Source organism: Musca autumnalis, unplaced genomic scaffold (genome assembly GCF_047663935.1).
Source record: "Musca autumnalis isolate F117 unplaced genomic scaffold, ASM4766393v1 scaffold_3, whole genome shotgun sequence".
Taxonomy (NCBI): Eukaryota; Metazoa; Arthropoda; class Insecta; order Diptera; family Muscidae; genus Musca; species Musca autumnalis.
The window spans coordinates 183,179,290-183,198,303 of record NW_027411866.1 but is presented as its reverse complement, the minus strand read 5'-3'; the positions used below and the strand labels follow the sequence as shown (position 1 = coordinate 183,198,303).

The window sequence follows — 19,014 nt, the reverse complement described above, 5'->3', positions numbered from 1 at the left end:
AACTCGAAAGAGATTTAATTCAAAATATCACTCTAAAAAAATTACCTTCGCCTTAATAAGGAAAAAAATGATTTCAGCATGAGCCAGGCTGGGATTCGAACCTGGGACCCCAACAACCAAGTGACACAGTTGCAGGCGTCTTAGCGTTCTAAGCCACCATCAACTTGTCAAAGATTTCGATGACAAATATTGATAAGTTTTATGAAAACCCAAGGAGTATATTCTTTAATTTTTGAAAAAAACTTAAATTTTTCGTAATTCTTTTTTTAAATTTTGAACATTTTTTTTTGGTTTTTTTTTGGTATTTTTATAGTTTATTTATTGGTGTTTGACCATCTTTAATAAATAGGAATAAATAAAAAACATAAAAACACTCATATTTTTATGAAAATAGTAAAAAAATCAAAAGTAACAGAATTTTAACCAGGAAAAAAATATTCTGACCCACTGTGCGCCGTTAGGACTCGGCGATATAAAGTAGGACCCATATCATTGAGCCAATATGAATCGGCGTGCACTCATTGTTGTGAGAGAAGGCTCCCTTGTCCCTTCCTGGATTTTATGGGAACATTGACTTATACCCGATAAAAATTATAATAACGTATTATTAGCCGCTGCACAGTGGAAGAAACCTCTGATCTAGCGGCGCGAAATTAATAACTTGCAATCGATCTCTTTTGACCAGTATAACAAAGACTAAATGCATGGCGTGTTACGTCTCAAATGCCTTCTATTTCGAGGTAGGGATGGCAAGATTCGACGACAGCCAGGATGTTAAACTCACAAGCAACACACAAGACGGAATCGAAATCATCAACGACTGCAAAGAATTCTCATAAAAACCTCTACCGGAATAAAAGTGCACAGATATTGGTTAACCTATAGAAGGAAGCCTTAGTGGTGCAGTGGTAGGCATGCCCGCCTTACACTCGTAAGGTCTGAGGTTAAATCTCTGAACAGAACATCAAAATTTTCGGAGGTGGTAAATCGTCTCTCTGTAATGCTGGCGTACAATTCCTGAGTTTTTCAGTCATGAGAAACTTTTCTACAATCGTGTCGTAGGACATGACACTCGGACCCGGCGATAAAAAGAATGAATCGGGGTGCACTCATTGTTATGAGGGATATTATGTCCCTTCAGGGATGTTATGGGAACATATTTATGTATAGAAGGGCTAATATTGGCCATGTGGATTTTACAATATTAGGGTAATAATTTCAGTCAGTATGGACCTACTCCCGATAAAATTATAATAAATTATTATGAGCCGCTGCACAGTGGTCGAAACTTTGCACAAACGCAGCCTTTCTTTGTGGGTAATAATGGACCGAATATGAACAATAACGGCTAATGTTTTTTATAGCCCCTTTAACAGTACCTTCCGATTTTCGTTTTTTTGAGGATTTATGCCACATTTTCCTAAAAATTAGCTGTAATTTGGTAAAAAGGGTTCTAGTAGTCACCAAATATTTCCAACAAACATTGTGGACTTAGATCCACGTTTGGGTATAGCCTCATTTTGAGGATTTAAGCTCTATTCTCAGATCATTTATCAGTATGACGTCCATGACAAACTCTTGGCGCAGCCTTTGGATGTTATGAGTTTTGGCTCTGAACGCTAACACGCCGTGATAATAGCCAATATATCTGATCAGCCGCTACCCACAGCGAAACCGGCAACATAATGGTGGTTGTGTGGGTTCGAATCTTCAGCTTTCCTTTTTCAGTTGCAAAAACATCGGTCGTTAAGCTCGACTCCAACGAGAAATTAATTAAAATTAATATAAAAATGATATTTGACTTTTTCATCTAATATATAAAAGGCAATGTGTGTATGTTAGTATGTTTGTATGTTTGTATGTTCCGAATAGACTCAAAAACGGCTGAATAGATTTTCTTGAAAAATTTCAGATAATGTACTGGGAACACCGGTGGTGAAAATAGGCTATATATTTTTTTGAAGGGTCGTCGCGGAAGTGAAATATCGCGGTCATCCCAAATTATTCAAAAATGTATTATTTCAGATAATATACCTAATTTTAGTAAGCGTGACTACAAAACCGCTATAACACTGGCTTCAATATGTGGGATAACGCGGTCAACGCCATAGTTTGGAATACAGTAAAATCCCGATAACATGAGATGTCACTATATAGAAATTCGGAAAAATCGATTAGGAAATCTTATGAAATTTTGTATGTGAAGTTTTTAGGTCTGAGAATAGGTCGTAATCTATTTTTTTATCCCGCTAAGTGTAGTGACCGGTGGTCATCCCCACAAATTGTTTAAGAAAACCGCGAAATTCAAGATACTTTTTAATATATTGTTTACAAATTGTTTGCATTGCTATGGTAATTACTGTCTTGACCCTGAATGGTCGTTGCGGAAGTGAAATATCGCGTTCATCCCAAAATTTTCAAAAATTTATTATTTCAATTAATTAGAACGGTCGTAAGCTGTTGTTTACTGCTAAGAATTGTGACCGGTGGTCCTCCCCACAATGTTTTTAAGAAAATCAGAAATCTTTGATATTTTTGAACGTATTGTTTACAGATTGTTTTCCCTGAATGATCGCGGTCATCACAAAGTTTTCACAAATGTATTATTTCAATTAATATACATAATTTTAGTAAGCGTGACACAAAAATGATATGAACACTAGCTTGAACAAGTGGAATAGCGCGGTCGTGAGCTATTTTAATATGGCTAGGTGTAGTGACCGGAGGTTCTCCTTCAATTTTTTTTAAAGTCCATGATATTTTTGAACGTATTGTTTACAGATTGTTTGCAATACTACTATAATTACCGTCTTGACCCTGAATGGTCTTCGCGGAAGTGAAATATCGCGGTCATCACAAAATGTTCAAACATTTATTATTTCAGATAATATACATAATTTTGCGTGCCTAAAAAATGCTATAAACGCTGAACACTAAACAATAAGTGGGATAGCGCGATCAAATCCAAATTTTGGAATACAGTAAAATCCCGATAACTTGAGATGTCACTATCCAGAGGTTAAATCCACCAAAAATAACGAAAATTAGGGGTCACCCTTCTATGGGAGCTATATCAAAACGAGGACGTATACTGAAAATTCTCTGCAAGACTGTTTACGACTATCTCCAAACTATCGAAAATCGAGAGTTACTGCTATATGGGAGCTATATAAAAACGTGAACCTATAACTGTTGCATACCGAGCGCAAATAAAAAGGCGTGTCTTTCGGTCGATACGAATATTTATGCTCTCCTCTTTAAATTACACTAAAACCAAATTTTAGCCATTTCGGTGTGATAATGATGTTAAATCCTCAAACATAGCGAAAATCAGCCGGTACCGTTCTATGGGAGCTATATCAAAACGTGGACCTATACTGACAATTCTCTGCAGTAATAATTACGACCCCAACCGAGACCAACAATCCAATATATAGCAATGTTAATTGACGTGCACCGATCATTATATGTGGGTGACAAAGTGCTTTAAACTGTCAATTTATGGTGAAGGGTATAATAAAAGAGATTTTATATCTTAATGTTGGGGGATACCATTACATGGAATTTATGCCAAAACATTCATTTATATTATGAAGTTTCTAGAGGGGTGCCTAATTATGGCTGTATCAATGCTGGATAGATAACTAAAGTTTACACGGAGAACCCAAACAACGGGCCAGCAACGCGGACCGGGTCAGCTAGTATAAATATAAATCAGCTTGAGCCAGGGTGGGGTTTGAACCCACGCCCTTAAAAAACATATGAAAAAAATATCCACTACTGTAAAACAAATTGCATTTTAAGGAGAAAAAGTTCGATGACAGAGAAGTTACTCCACAGGCGATTTGTCTGATGAGCCGTTTGGTTGGTTACTTTTGTCGAACTCGGATACTCAAATCAAGAGTTGTCGTTTTCATTTGAGTTGATGCCGGCAGGATTATTTAGAGTTTTTGGCATTTTACTGGACATTATGAAACAAGAGTTTCATGCCAATCTGACAAAAGTCCCTAAACTGTTCTCGTGCGAAAAATTGTGTATGGTAGGTATCCGATATATATCATTTTGAGTTTGATGGTAATTTCGATATGCAAAGTTTCGACCCAATCGGGTACTACATTCGATAGATACGTGGCGCACAATTTAGTTTGGCGGTAGGTTTTTTGTAGAGCTATATTAAGATTACTGACATGACATGGACTTTACAAAAAAAAAGTCGTAGGTACCGGAAGAATTGAAAAAACATAGTATATATTCGAACATGATCTGTGTCTCGAAGAAATATTACAATGTGCAAAGTTTGGACGAAATCGAATGCTCCCATCGAGGGTTATCCTTGACATTTTGTGGTGGAAGTACTCGGAGGAGTGAACCTATACCATTGCGAGAGATGCCGTGCACACCAACCTGCTATACATACAACGGGAAGGACAGGGCTAAATAGATTGCAAATTGTCGATTAGGTACATTTCTGATTTTTAGCCTTCGCTTACTGAGGGTATAACAGGTAAAAAAAACATTAGGTTCGGTCGGGTCGAACTTGTTATACCCTCCGCAATAAAATAGTCTTAATTAATGAATGGAATAATTATTTTCTTTTCACAATTTTAGGTTGAAACATTTTTCGACATGGCACAGTGGATCCACCCATTGGCCAAAAATATAAAAATGGATGTCAAAATTTTGGTACAACATCTGGCAACTTTGACAGCTATGACATGGACCTTTTTAAAAATATATTAATTTTTGTTTCATTCGAACGCGATCTTCTTAAGAATAGCGTCAAAGTTCGGAACATTTGACTAATATTTTTTGTTGTGAGTACAACCTATATTTAAAGTGCATGTAAATATATTCAAAATATCGCGAAACTAATACGTATAGCAAAATATTATAGTGGATTTTGAAGGACGAGGTAATAGCTTAATTTTCATTAAAAAATAGTGTTTTAGCGTGTTGTGGAATTCTAGTTAGCTGCATATTTTCTTAGTGTATTTTGTAATGCCAATTCGATCATATACCTAAATTTGACCTAAGGTTTTAGTCATGATGCCCACCAGTGCCCACCTCGGGAATAATTTTCCAAAGCAGTTCATGGGTTTAAGATTATTCAGTATTAAAATCAGCTGCCATCTAGTGCCAGACTATAAATGGTGGGCCGCTAACTAAAGATGCCCAAGAATAGGGTTTCTATGGATATATTAGCGTATAACTCTGCTATCTGACCACGTACATTAACATAATTGGTATCAGTGGCAAGATGAAGAAATCTTCTTCCAAAATTGTCTTACGTTGGCGGTACGTTCCTTCCAGAAAGAACGCTATAAGATCTATATTAATAATTTAACCAATTTTCAGACAAAAATGTTGATTTTTTTAATCCGCTAAACTGATTGGATTTTATGTTGTTTTGGAGATTGTTTTGTTTCCACAAACCTATTTTTGCATCATAAGATAATTGGGACCTTTGTTCATGTCATTTTGTATTAACAGCATAAAACAAATCTTACCGTATATCCCCTCCAGAGGGGAAAGGGGGGAGAATGTTACGCTCGTGGTTTATTAAAACACTCTTCGCAGCAGCACAAAGCTGTAACCGGCGCATTGACTTGATTTTTACACTCTAAATATTTTTGGCCACTTTCTCCATACAAGTGGATCCACTGTGCACTGGTCCCAACCTACGACAAAAATCGATATCAGCAAATCTCTGCGACAATTCAGCTAATTGTCTCTAAACATATCATATTTGAATATTCCAGCACTGTTTTTGTAATTTATAACGGTATTTAACAAAACAAAACAGAAGAAGTTGAAATTTACGTATGATCTCTTAAAACTTTAAAAACATCAGTAAGGTTGTGACTTCTTACAAAACAAGTAACTCAAAATTGAAAGGATACAATTATTTTTCTTCGAAATGGAAGTTTTAGTACAAGGTTTTCTAATTACTTGTACATAAAATTTTGTACACATTATTCGCATAAAATGTGCTGGAAATCACATTTTTTATAATACATTTTTGTGGATTTTTTTCAAAGACCTAAAAATTGAAGTAGAGTTTTACTAACTTCGCCATCCTTCGCCACCCTCCAAATTTTTTGAAGAATGTTCGAAATAGTGTCAAGTTTACAAAAAATTTTGGTTCCAGCTGCATATATTTGCATTTCCGTGTGTGAAATTAAAAATACTGACGATGGTCGTTTCAGTGAATATGCCGTATTAGTGTATTCTCAGTTTCTTCTTTGTTTTGTGTTTTAATTGTTTGTTTTCGTTTTTTCTTTAAAGATTTAGACATTTTTGTTTTGGGATCTACATATGAGTGTATTTTTTTACATATGTATATTTTTGATATACATATGTGTGATGCTACATTTAATATGAAAAACAAGCAAAAATGTAAAGTTCGGTCGCACCGAACTTTATTATATCCCCTACCATGAAATATTCTGAACTCAAATGTAATAATTAGTTTCCTTTTCCTGTCCACGATACCAGTCGAAGACGTTTTTTGACCACTAAGAACTCCAAATAGCAATTTACAACCAATTCGAACCGAAAATGTAGATAAAAACCTCAAAATAACTGAAATAGGGAGGTATCGTAATATGAGTGCTATACTGAAACCTGGACCTAAGACCACAATTATTGGCGAAAATGTAGATAAAAACCTCAAAATAACTGAAATACCGAGGTACCGTAATATGAGGGCTATACCGAAACCTGGACCTAAGACCACAATTATTAGAGCAGAAGGTTTTTGATCATTGAGAACTCCAAATGGCAAATTACAACTAATTCGGGCCGAAAATGTTAATAAAATCTTCAAAATACCTGAAATAGGGAGGTATCGTAATATGAGAGCTATACCGAAACCTGTACGAAGACCACATTTTTTGTCGCAGAAGGTTTTTGATCATTGGGAACCCCAAATACCAAAGTACAGCCAATTAGGGCCGAAAATGTAGATAAAAGCTTCAAAATACCTGAAATCGGGTGGTACCGCTACATGGAGGCTATAGGAAAAACTGGACCAATATTGATGACTTTTTGGCTAAAGTATTTTTTTTTCTTATTTTTAGCATATACGGAAAAAATCAGATTGATCCGACGATTATAAATATTTTTGTCGCACCTTCCCATACAGTTGGACCACTGTGCAATGGCCCAATGTTGCCCACAGGCAAACAACTTATAAGTACTGATTGGAACAGTAAGTTGTATGTTTGTTTTTATTATTTTATTAGATCAACATCCACGACAACATAATCAACATAACGACATTTTATTAAATCACTAACATATTTCATGTTCAAATTTTTACACGACTACTTATATTTAACAAACATATCTTTGCCAATCTAACTACATATTTATTTAAATAAACTTTCCATTTTTTATTCTTCTGGAACCAACCTACCGACACCCACCAACACCGCTCACTGTAAAAACTTCAACTTTTGTCACCAAAAATAAATTAGGCGAAAATATTTTGCTATGAAACAATAATATTTTAAAATATTATCCAATGATAAATTGAATTCCTGCGGGATAAATATGAACACAATAAATGCTCCTTCCTTTGTGGTATAAATTCGATGACAACTATAATCATATAAAATACAAATGACTACATTTAAGAAACATCATTTTTCAAATTTCAAATGCTTTTGAAAGCAACAGCTCATCATACAATACACCAAATAGATAGATATTATTAAATGATTAGGACAATTCTATAGCAATAAATACATGCGGATAATCTGGCTCCATCATAGCAATGCAATCATTCAACCAGAATAAAAATACCCACTCCCTAATATCTTCATCTATTCAGCCAAACAAAAAAACTAGCACGTGCAGACAAGTAGGAAACATCCATTGCCGGCAGCATTCATTGGTAACCTAATTCCTTTATTGTTGCGAAATTGAAGAAAATTCCCTCTCTTTTATGAATTGATTAATCGTTTACATTTTGATTTTTGTCTTCCGGGGGCAAAAGAAGCATTAATCATTTACATTTGTTGGCATTATCAATGGATCAATGCTTAAAATTCCATTGTAATAAAATGATTTCATTTCTAAATAGAGATTGTAATCTTAAATACAACAGTTTATTCATATGCATGTTAATAGAACACATTATGAATTTAACCAAATTCCCATCACATTAAATGATAGCCATTTAATTTGCCTTACCATTATCATGGGACTTTTTAAAAATTCTCCATAGAACGAATAAAAATCGCCTTAATAGTTAAAAATATAAACTGTTTTATTATATTGGGTACATAAAAATTTACGCATTGGTTGTAAAATTTTACAAGACCACACACACACCCATAAACATTTATGAATTTTTCAAAGTTTTATTAATAAAGTTAAATTTACTACGGCGCTAGGTCGAGAAACTCCAAAGAAGAAGTCAATAACTTTTTAAACTAAACAAATTTTGCGTACATGCATCCATGTTGTTTTTTACAAAGCAATAAATGTATATGCAAGTGTTAAATTTAGTTTGAGGAATATGTAAATGCGTACTTAAAATTTAGTTGCAACAGTTACTTTAACTAGTTTAAATACATATTTTTGTTTTATGTTCATGTCAAATTATGTCGATACAAATTTTTGTGACGATAAGCAAGGGGTTTGAAAACCTTAAGTATAGAAAAAAGCCAACCCTATTTTGTTCTCTCTTTTATATGACAATTTTCTGTCTAGCGACCAAAATGGGAAATCGAATTTCAGCCGATTTCATTATTACCGCAACAATTACACTCTAACGTTATAAGTTTTTTCAACCTGGCAAATACAATGAAAGAAGCTAATTACTACACGCAGAAAAAATTATGTTAAAAACTGCAGCAAACATATAATATGTTTGGATGCAAACATAAAATATGTTTGGATCCAAACAAATGTTATGTTAGGGACTGTTGCAAACATATAATATGTTTGGATCCTAACATATTATATGTTTGCATCCAAACATATTATATGTTTGCTGCAGTTTTTAACATAAATTTTTCTGCGTGTAATCAAAAGCAGGTATATTTTAGATTAGTTTAAGATATGTTAGAAATTTGTGTTCCAAATTCGTTCTAAAATATGTCCCAACTGCCAAAAATAAAGGCAATTTGGAAGGTACCGCTGTATGGGGTATATTATAGCGCTGTAAAATCATTAGATGAAAATTGATATTCCTTGTTAGAAAGTGTAATAAAATTGTATGATATATAATGGAGGGGATGTGGTTAGTTGAGCGTTGTATGGTTATATGGACAATTACGTAGGAATTTAACATATGTTGAAGCACATATTTGGGGCACTATAATGCGGGAACTCTTGTTTTTCAACAATAACTTTAAACGCATTTCGCATAAATTGTAAATGTACTTCGTGGAAATTATGGTAATTTTACTGTTTTTTGCACCCTAATATGCAACATATGTATGCTATACCGTGGTAGCCAAAAAGAATTTCAAAAAGTGTACATCAAATAAAATGAATTGATTCGCTGTTTTAAAAATCGGATGCGCATCATGTCATTTCCACTATTACGCGGTTTCTATGTGTTTCAATTGTTGTAATATTTACTTTAACTTTATTTTAATTTTATGCCACAATTGGAAGTCCTTGTGATTTAATATAATGATTTAAAAATGTTCGCCATTATGTAAACTATAACACAAAAATTGATTGCAACGTAACATCTTCATTATTGCACGAAACTCTGACGAAAAAGAGAAAGAACTCTAATATGTTTTTCTTCAACTTTTCCTCTAAAAGCATAAAACAAAATAAGTAAGAGAGGGTTATAGTCGGACAGGGTCGACCAGGTGATACTCTGATCCACTACACCTGTGCACTATTTTACAAGGAATTTCTTTTATATGATTGCGACATACATATTTTAGCCGTCCGGTCATACATACATAAGTTGGGCTTAAATGTCGTTTAGGAGCACTTCTAGGATCAGGCTAAAATTTTTACAGTAAATAGCCCATGGCCCCCTGAATACAACGATATATAATTTTAAGGGGGAAGTCCATACTTCCCGAGATATGGGTCTTGATATTTCCCAAATTTCGTACTTTAACACCATTAGGTTGTTTATGGGCACCTCTCGGATCGGACTGAAATTTGTACAGTGGATAGCCCTGAATACAACAATATATAACTCCGGGGGAAGTTCATACTTCCCAAGATATGGGTCTTGACATTTTACAATTCTAACGTGGGCAATATGGGTATCGTTTTCAAGCTTATGGAGAGTGCAAGCGACGTATTTTTACACCTGTATTAAATTCCTGGGCGAATCCGGCTACTTAGGAACACTTACAATTAAAAAAAAAAAAATTTTATCACGTAGTCCCATTTTGCACCTGTCCATAGGAGAAAGTCTTAATTACCCGGCTACTTAAGAACACTTACAATTTAAAAGAAAGTTTTGTTCGCGTAGCCCCCTTTTGCTCCTGTCCATAGGAGAAAATCTTAAAACCCGGTTGAAGGCCGGCTACTTAAGAACACTTTTTTATTATGTTGACGTATAATAATTTAATAAATTATTATTAGAAAATCTAATTATCTTTATTAATTATTGGCGGCATTGGAAAGTTCTCCTCGTGGGCTTTAAAACGAGTCCTATATTGCATAAGTCTTAAAAATAATGGTGATAAAAGTAAAAAAGTCAAAACCCATATCTCGGGAAGTACGGACTTCCCCCGTAAAGCTATATATCGTTCTGTTCAGGGCCCCAAGGGTTACCTACGTTAAAAAGTTCAACCCTATTCGAGAGGTGCCCATAAACAAATTTCGGAAATGTCAAGACAAATATATCGGGAAGTATGGACATCCCCCCGAAAGATATATCTCGTTGTGCGCAAAGTCGCAAGGGCTACTTATTTTAATTCCGCCCGATCCGAGAGGTGCCCATAAGCAACATAATGGTGTTAAAGTACGAAATTTCCGAACTTGTGGGAGGCACAGGAAGGAGTGTTCCGATGTAGTTCATATTCGGACGTAATCCAAGTCTCTACGAAATATTACGATGTACAAAATTAAGACCAAACCGTTTTCTCCCTTTGAAGGTTATCTTAGGCACTAATCAGGTTAGTTGGCGTCATCTCAGGAAGTATGGCAAAAAAATGCACCGTCGTAAAAGGGGCCGCAAGGCGAACATGTTTCAAACAAATTCAAAACGGTTCGAGAAGAGTTGTTAAACTATACTTTTCCCGAAAGGAGTGGGCCGATATAGTCCATATTCGAACCTGACACATGCCTGGAAGTAATATTTCCACATCCATAGTTTGAAACAATTCGGTTAGTCCCTTCTGGAACTATCGTGCGAATAATCCTAGCGAACAATTTTGAATTTTTGTGGGGTAATTAATGGTCCATCTTCGAACTTAAACTAAGTTTGGACAAAATTTACGAGACCTAACATTTGAACCAAATTGGGTGATTCTTCGAGAGTTATCGTGTGCATCATGCAGCCACACAGACGGACGGAAATGGGTAACTCGACTCCAAATTTTCTGAAATGGATTTCGTCCAAACATACTTGGGGTCTAAAATCATTATTTTGATAATCCCGTTGACCTAAATGTTGAAAGTATACACCAATATTAAAAGATTTTTAGAAATAATTTTCGTTTATTTTTATCGAATCGATCAATGAAAAGAGACCAATATTTCGAGGTACTATTACATTACTTTTTATCAAAGGTATCACAAAAACTTCAAGACCCGGTACAGCATTGTAATTTTTAACAGTTTAAAAACCTGGGAATCCTTCTTTCATGATTTGAAAACTTTTCTATCATGATTGCGACATTTTGCAACATGGAATGTAAATGTAGCTCTATGTCAGTATTAAACTATAACTGCGAACTCTAGCGTGGCTATGGTTACTATACACACCATTAAAACTGTGGAATTTCTGTATATACTAGGCTGTAACTCTGTTATCTGAGCACGTACATCAACATAATTGGCATCTATGGAAAGGTCGAGAGATCGTCTTTCAAAAATAGCTAACGAGGGAGGAATGTAACTACCGGGAATAAAGATATAAGATGTATATTAAAATTTTTTGCATTATTCACAGAAATGTTTCGGTCCATTTCACCCGCTAAAGACTATCTGATCATCATGTAAAATTGCTTCTTCTATGTCATAAGTTCACACCTTATTTAAAATTTCGCGCTGATCGGAATATGATGGCGACATATAGAGCATATACAAATTCGGATGAAAATTTAGTTTTTGGTCCATTTCACCCCATAAATATTTCACGAGCATCAACAATAACGATAGCGATCTATTCTGATGTGAAACCGACCTCCATACAAAATTTCGCAACGATCGGTACATAAATGCGGCCTGGAGTTTGATTACAATTTATAATGGACAGACGGACACACGGACGGGCGGACACACATCGCTATATCGCTTTATCTTGTCGAGATATGGAAAATGGTATATAACATTGAGGGTCTACGTCGAATGTTTCGCGGTGTTACATGATTTTTTAGGAAAACATACTTATAATACCCTTTCCATATTGTGGAGTAGGGTATAAAAATAAGAATAATATAATTTTTTTTTCCTCATATTTTCTTCGCATTTTTGCACATAACATGAATATTAGGGTTATAACTTTTTGCACTTTTATGCAAATATCAAAAATACCACCACATAGCCGTGTAGAGCATGAAAAACTATTATGAAATACGGTGTCAATTTTTCTCTACCGCGAAAAAAGTTTCCGCACCAAATGCATTGAAGTTCTGTAATGCATTTTTTAATTTTATCTGTCATAACAACATATTTGCTTTTCATTAAATTTTTTATTTTTTTGTAATCTAATTTAAAATCATTATCAAAGCGTTCTGGACCAATTTGTTCTAAAATCGCGCCATTTCGGACCATATTAGGATTTTTTGACACTATTGCAATTTTTGGTTTTTCTTTATAAACTCGTGAATTTTATGTTTATATTTTTTTAACCTATCGGACAAGAGAATATGGAGTCATTTGCAACTAATTCGCCAAAGTTACAGGCTGTTTTTGTTGACTTTGCCTGTGAAAATTTTATTATACCCTATACCACAATGTGGAAAAGGGTATTATAAGTTTGTTTTGGTAAAAATTCATGTAACACCGCGAAATATTCGTCGGAGACCCCTAATGTGGTATACCAATCTTCATATCTCGACGAGATAAAGCGATTTTGAGATGTGTGTCTGTCCGTCCGTCCGTCTGTCCATTATAAATTGTAAACGCGCTCCAGGCCGCAATTATGGACAGATCGTCACGAATTTTTGTATGGAGGTCGGGTTCAGATCAGAATAGATCCCTATTCTTATTGGTGATGATCGTGAAATATTTAGCGGGTGAAATGGACCAAAAACATAATATTTATCCAATTTTCTAGCGGCTCTGTAGGTCTCTATAATAGTCCGATCAACACGTAATTTTAAATATGGTAAGAGTATATCACAAAGGAGAAGCTTGCAATTTGAGATAGCGATCGGATAATATTTAGAGGGTTAAATGGACCAAAACTTTTGTGTGAAAATTGTGAAAATTTTTAATATACAGCTTATATCTTAATTCCTGGAAGTGACATTCCGGACAAGTGAGATATACTTGAAAGTGGAACGCTTGACCTTTCAATTGATGCCAATTATGTTAGTGTGCATGATCTGATAACAGAGTTACAGCCTAATATATTCCGTTATTTGTTTGTAGTGTAATAATAAACTCGCTAGAAGTCGCAATTATACATCAATAGTCACGAAATTTTGCTCCGGGTAAGAGTATAGGTCGAAAAATATGCCTACAATTTTGAATGATGATCTGATATTCTTTAGCGGGTGAAATGGACCATTACTTTTGTATCAAAAATATAAAAATTTTATTTTTGGTCGATATTTTAATTCCTTAAGGACATATAAATTTCGCAAAGTAGCCTACATATGGAAAAAACCACTGACCTTTCCTCTGATGTAAATTGCAATAAAGTGTTTGATAGATAACGGGCCTACTGCCTAATATATAATGGGTTTTGTGTAGAGAACCACATTTTTATCCCATGCTACATATTGTCTCTCCAAAAGTTTATGTAACACCACGAAATAATCGTCTTAGACCCCTTATTTGGTATGCCAAAATTCATATCTCGACGAGATAAAGCGATTTAGCGATGTGTGTCCGTCCATTACAAATTGTAAACAAGCTTAAGGCCGCAAATATGGACCGATTGTAACGAATTTTTTAAGGAGGTTGGGTTCGGGCCAGAATAGAAATGGTTAGTTTTTGCTGATGATCGTTAAATGTTCAGGGAATGAAATGGACCATAAACAAAATTTTAACCAATTTTGTAGCGGCTCTGTAGGTCAAAATAATAACCCGCAAAATTTTTAACAAAGTTTGAGTTTATGATGAAGAAGAAGGGTACAAGCCAACGTGAAGATCAGATAATACTTAGCGGGTTAAATGGACTGAAACTTTTGTGTGAAATTGGTAAAAATTTCAATAACGAAGCGGTTAAACAACGGAAGTAGTAGTACTACATAAGTGGGTTTTATTACATTTTAGTTTGTGTGAACTAAATTTTCTTTTCCTGCTACAAAATGTGTTTGTCATGCTAGATAACTTTTTGGTTTTGGTCATAAGTATTATACATTACATCTCTGATATTTGATAATTACATTTTCACAATCATTGAAAAGAAGTTCCGTGGAGAGCGATGTCCAGGGATAGTGGTATAGGGTATCCCATGGTCGGCTCCGTCCGACTATAGACTTTTCTTACTTGTTTTTTTCTACAAATATTTATTCAAACAAAGCAAATTTAAAATTGTAAGTAGAAAAAATATCAAAAGGGTTTTAGTAATCACGGCCGGTGCGGGAATTTTTTTCACAAAATCGGTCTTAGAAACGCGTTTTCATTATTAGGACAAAATTCCCCACATGGTACTGGTGTTGTATTTTTGTAGAAAACAAATACGATTCTCACAAGCAAAGTCAACAAAAACGGCCTGTAACTTTCGCGAATTCGTTTCAAATGACCCCATATTCCCTGGTCCGATAGGTTAAAAAAATATAAACATAAAATTCACGAGTTTATAAAGAAAAACCAAAAATTGCAATAGTGTCAAAAAAGTCCTAATGTGGTCCGAAATGGCGCGATTTGAGAAGAAATTGGTCCAGAACGCTTTGATAATGATTTTAAATTAGATTACAAAAAAATAAAAATTTGAATAAAAAGCAAATATGTTGTTATGACAGATAAAATTAAAAAATGCATTGCAGAACTTCAATGCATTTGGTGCGGAAACTTTTTTCGCGATAGAGAAAAATTGACACCGTGTTTCATAATAGTTTTCCATGCTCTACACGGCTATGTGGTGGTATTTTTTTGGTTATAGCCCTAATGAATATTATAGGTCCGACCTTCATGCCATAGGCTTAATTTTATTTCTCACAACATACAACAACGTAAGCTCTATTATTTCAAAAATTTAATTTTCAAATACGTACAATTTGGTAATAAATTTGATTTTTTCGCGAATCCATTGAGACATTTCAGGAGTTTTTCTTATATCATCGCAAAGGGTACAAAAACATATTTGTAATGACGATTTCTTTTCTTTATCCATATACCATATTTATGTTGCATCAAAAAAAAAAAAATTGGATATATTTAAAATGGATAACTCGGTTTTAAAAATTGTTCCCCATATATGTGTCGCCATTTTATCGATTTTAGTTTTAGACCCGAAATATGTTTCAGGCAATTTGTATAAAGCATGTTCATGCGTCTATTTGTCTGATTGGCTGAAGCGAACGGGTCAACCGAATCCGTCCCAAATTTAGTCCTCATAATATTTTGTCCAAACATATATCAAGTTTTATATTGGTCCACTCACTCCCCCACAGAAGGGACACGAGAGAATTCTCTTATGTCAATGAGTACACGCCGATTCATATTGCATTAATGGACTAAATCGGGTATCTCCCACAAAAAATTTCGGAAAATAGCAGAAGAAGACCTTCTTTACATTTCATTGATTGTTTTTTGCAATAGGTTGATCTTCGAGCACATATTACGACGGTTCTACTTCCCGAGAAAATGACTTGAAAGCAATAAGTAAGTGTCCACGACAAATTTCGAATCGGATACTGCAATGGTACAATTTATAGGTAAAGTTTGAAGATGGTGCTCATTGGTCCAATCCTCACAGAACCTCCGCCACAGAAGTTAAAAAAATTCCCCTAAAATGGTATGCTCAAAATTCCTTGAACGGAGCAACCGATTTGGTTCAAACTTTGGATGTAATAATATTTTGTCAAACTTAGTTTAAGTTCGAAAAATTGCCATATCGACTACTCCTTAAGGTACTTTACAGGTCTGTTTGGGGATCATTTGGAAATATTTACCGAAGCTGTTCCTTGCGGTCTCGTTTACAACGATATCATGTTTTTAGTGAATGACATGATGATATGATTGTCCAAACCATCTAAATTATACGATGACGAACTGAAATGAATTGTGGACGTGATATCTATCGAAATGAATGGCTACAAAAATAAGATCCACTTCCAAAATGTGTAACGTGACAAATGTTACATATATACAACAATGCCTACTTCTTCCCCTACTATCATAGTAGCTGTGAAGCATACACTCAGCGGCACATCCATCTATCCCAGTTATGCGTTGAAGCCATTCGCTTGCTGTAATTAATGCAGATTAATTATTTTTCACTTCATACCAGCTGAACTATAAGTATTTCAGTTTTCGTCGTTGAATTGAGCTTGCTACTGCTGGGGGATTGCTATCCACCAAGATAGGGTGTTGGTAATTTTTGAAAGGAACTACCCATTGTGTCTGTCCCATTGATACATTGAACACAGTAAATTCTTGTATATTACCCCCACAGAGACTTCGGATTCCAGTCCACACAGAGAGACTTCAGTTTCCTGTTCCTTTCTGTCCAACACGGAGGCTTCGGTTTTCTGTCCTTCATCAGCTTCGTCGCCCCGTTCAGCGACAACTCTCATCGTCATTCCTCAACTCTATAATACAGTCGTTCCCGATTATCATCAACTGAGTTAGGGACCATCGTAGCCGAGTTTCCGAATTCCATCATATCGTCGTCATTCGAATTATGAGCAATGAACACGTTCCCGATCATCCTAAATTCATAGAACCCGAACACCAACCAGCTTCTTCTCCACAACCAGCGCAGAACCCGATTGTCAATCAGGCTCATCGTTCATTAACGAACATCGTCAATACTGAAAGAACAATACAAGCATTCTCAAGTAGAGTTGGGTAATCTAGTTCCTAGTTCCTTGTACTAGTTCCAAAACGTATGAGTAACATCATAAAATGTAACGTGGGATATTAAGTATACACAGTTTGTTAAAAAAAATGTGGGCCATTGGAACTGCGAAGTGAACTAGATAGTTCCATATAGTTCCTTTGGCACAACTCTATTCTCTATTTCTATTATATTTCATTTAATTAGAACATACTAGTATTTAAATCAATAAACATCCGATTGAACCTTTGGAAGGGATAAAATTAGTCTTTTATTTCGCAAGGTTTAGTGGATCCTTATGAAGACCCTGAATACGACTGGACATACCCCATTCGACGAGAAAACCACATTATAAATGGACTATTGTTAGCCCATTCTTCATCCTCCGCAACGCATTTGTGTGTGAGTACAAATACATATTTTTGTCGGTAAAAAATTTGAAACCTCCTAAACACAAAATTTTTGGGGAAAATGATTTTGTTTTTCAGTTTTGCCTTTTTAGGGCGAAGGCCATTATTTGTGAGATTTTTAATTAATCGAGCTTTATGACCTCAGGAAATTACATTGAAAAATTGATTTCTAGCGAAGTCCTACATACATATCAACCGCTATGCGACGATTGTTTCGTTAACTGGTTAGGTTAACATTATCAGGCTTATTAGATGTTGTTGTTGGTAGACAGTTTAAGTAGTCGGTATTCGCTATGACATTTTCATCAATTCTAGTAGCCTGAAGGTACATCTATGTCGGCAAAGCCAACGGATACCTTTTTACATCTTACACATAAGTTCTATACTGCCTCATATCCCCTAATATGATATCTCAGTAAATTCGAATGATAATTGTAGCTAAAATGGTAAAAATATCTCAAATGGGGGGCAACGTTTTAAGGGTGGCTTTACTCAATGTGGACCCACAATGATAATTTTTTGCACAGATCTCTGAATGAAAAATTAAAATTCAGTCTAATTAAATTTTGTCTGATAATCTTGAAATTACATCAAATCGGGGAGTACAGTTACATGGGGACTCTACCTATCTATGATGCCCATTTTGATGATTTTTTGCCACATTATTTTTAACTCACTATGAATCTCAGTTGAAAACAAAATCAGATCTATCGGAAGGTCGTACCTTCCCCTGCAAATGGGATCGCTGTGGTCACAACAATACTTCTAGTACATGTATGTATCAACTTAAAACGTTGGACACAGCACAATAATTGTATAATATTTCAAAACTGTGGGAGTAGCCATCACTGGACAACATGATGGAACTCTTACTTAAAATTTAACTTTTCAGAGGATATGATGCGCGCAATAAGTACGAAGTAGCAGAAATCTTAAAACAGTTGGGAATATTTTTAGGTTTTCGCTATGTTGAATTCTTGGAATCCTCCTTGAAAAATGGTCAAATGTAGGCCTTAAATACCTCCATGTTTTAGCTATTTCTGAGGCATTCACTATATTTTCTTATCGATTGGTCTGTTGGCATTCGGAATGTCCCAGAAAGTAGAAAATCTCTCTACAGAAAATGTTCAACAGAGGTCAATATTTTGGTACAGTCCCCACATAATGTTACAACCAAGGCCTATATTCCCTACCTTTGTGGTAGTATGATGAAATTTATAATGGTGCCTTATAAAGTGCGCCCTTTTATGTGGGATAAACTAACGTATGGGC

The 19,014-nt window shown here is 35.0% G+C and overlaps 1 protein-coding gene across 2 annotated transcripts in view; it reads right to left on the bottom strand.

Annotated features, from left to right (window-relative positions):
- The window catches only part of LOC141398569 (probable G-protein coupled receptor B0563.6), a 296,701-nt gene that overhangs the window by 215,564 nt on the left and 62,123 nt on the right, over nucleotides 1–19,014 (bottom strand). The window contains exon 2 of one of the 2 annotated variants that reach the window (XM_073975952.1): nucleotides 5,508–5,678. The exons of the other annotated variant lie outside the window; for it this stretch is intronic. The gene's annotated coding sequence lies outside the window, so the exon portion shown is untranslated. The remainder of the gene's footprint in view (nucleotides 1–5,507; nucleotides 5,679–19,014) is intronic. 2 annotated transcript variants of the gene reach the window in all.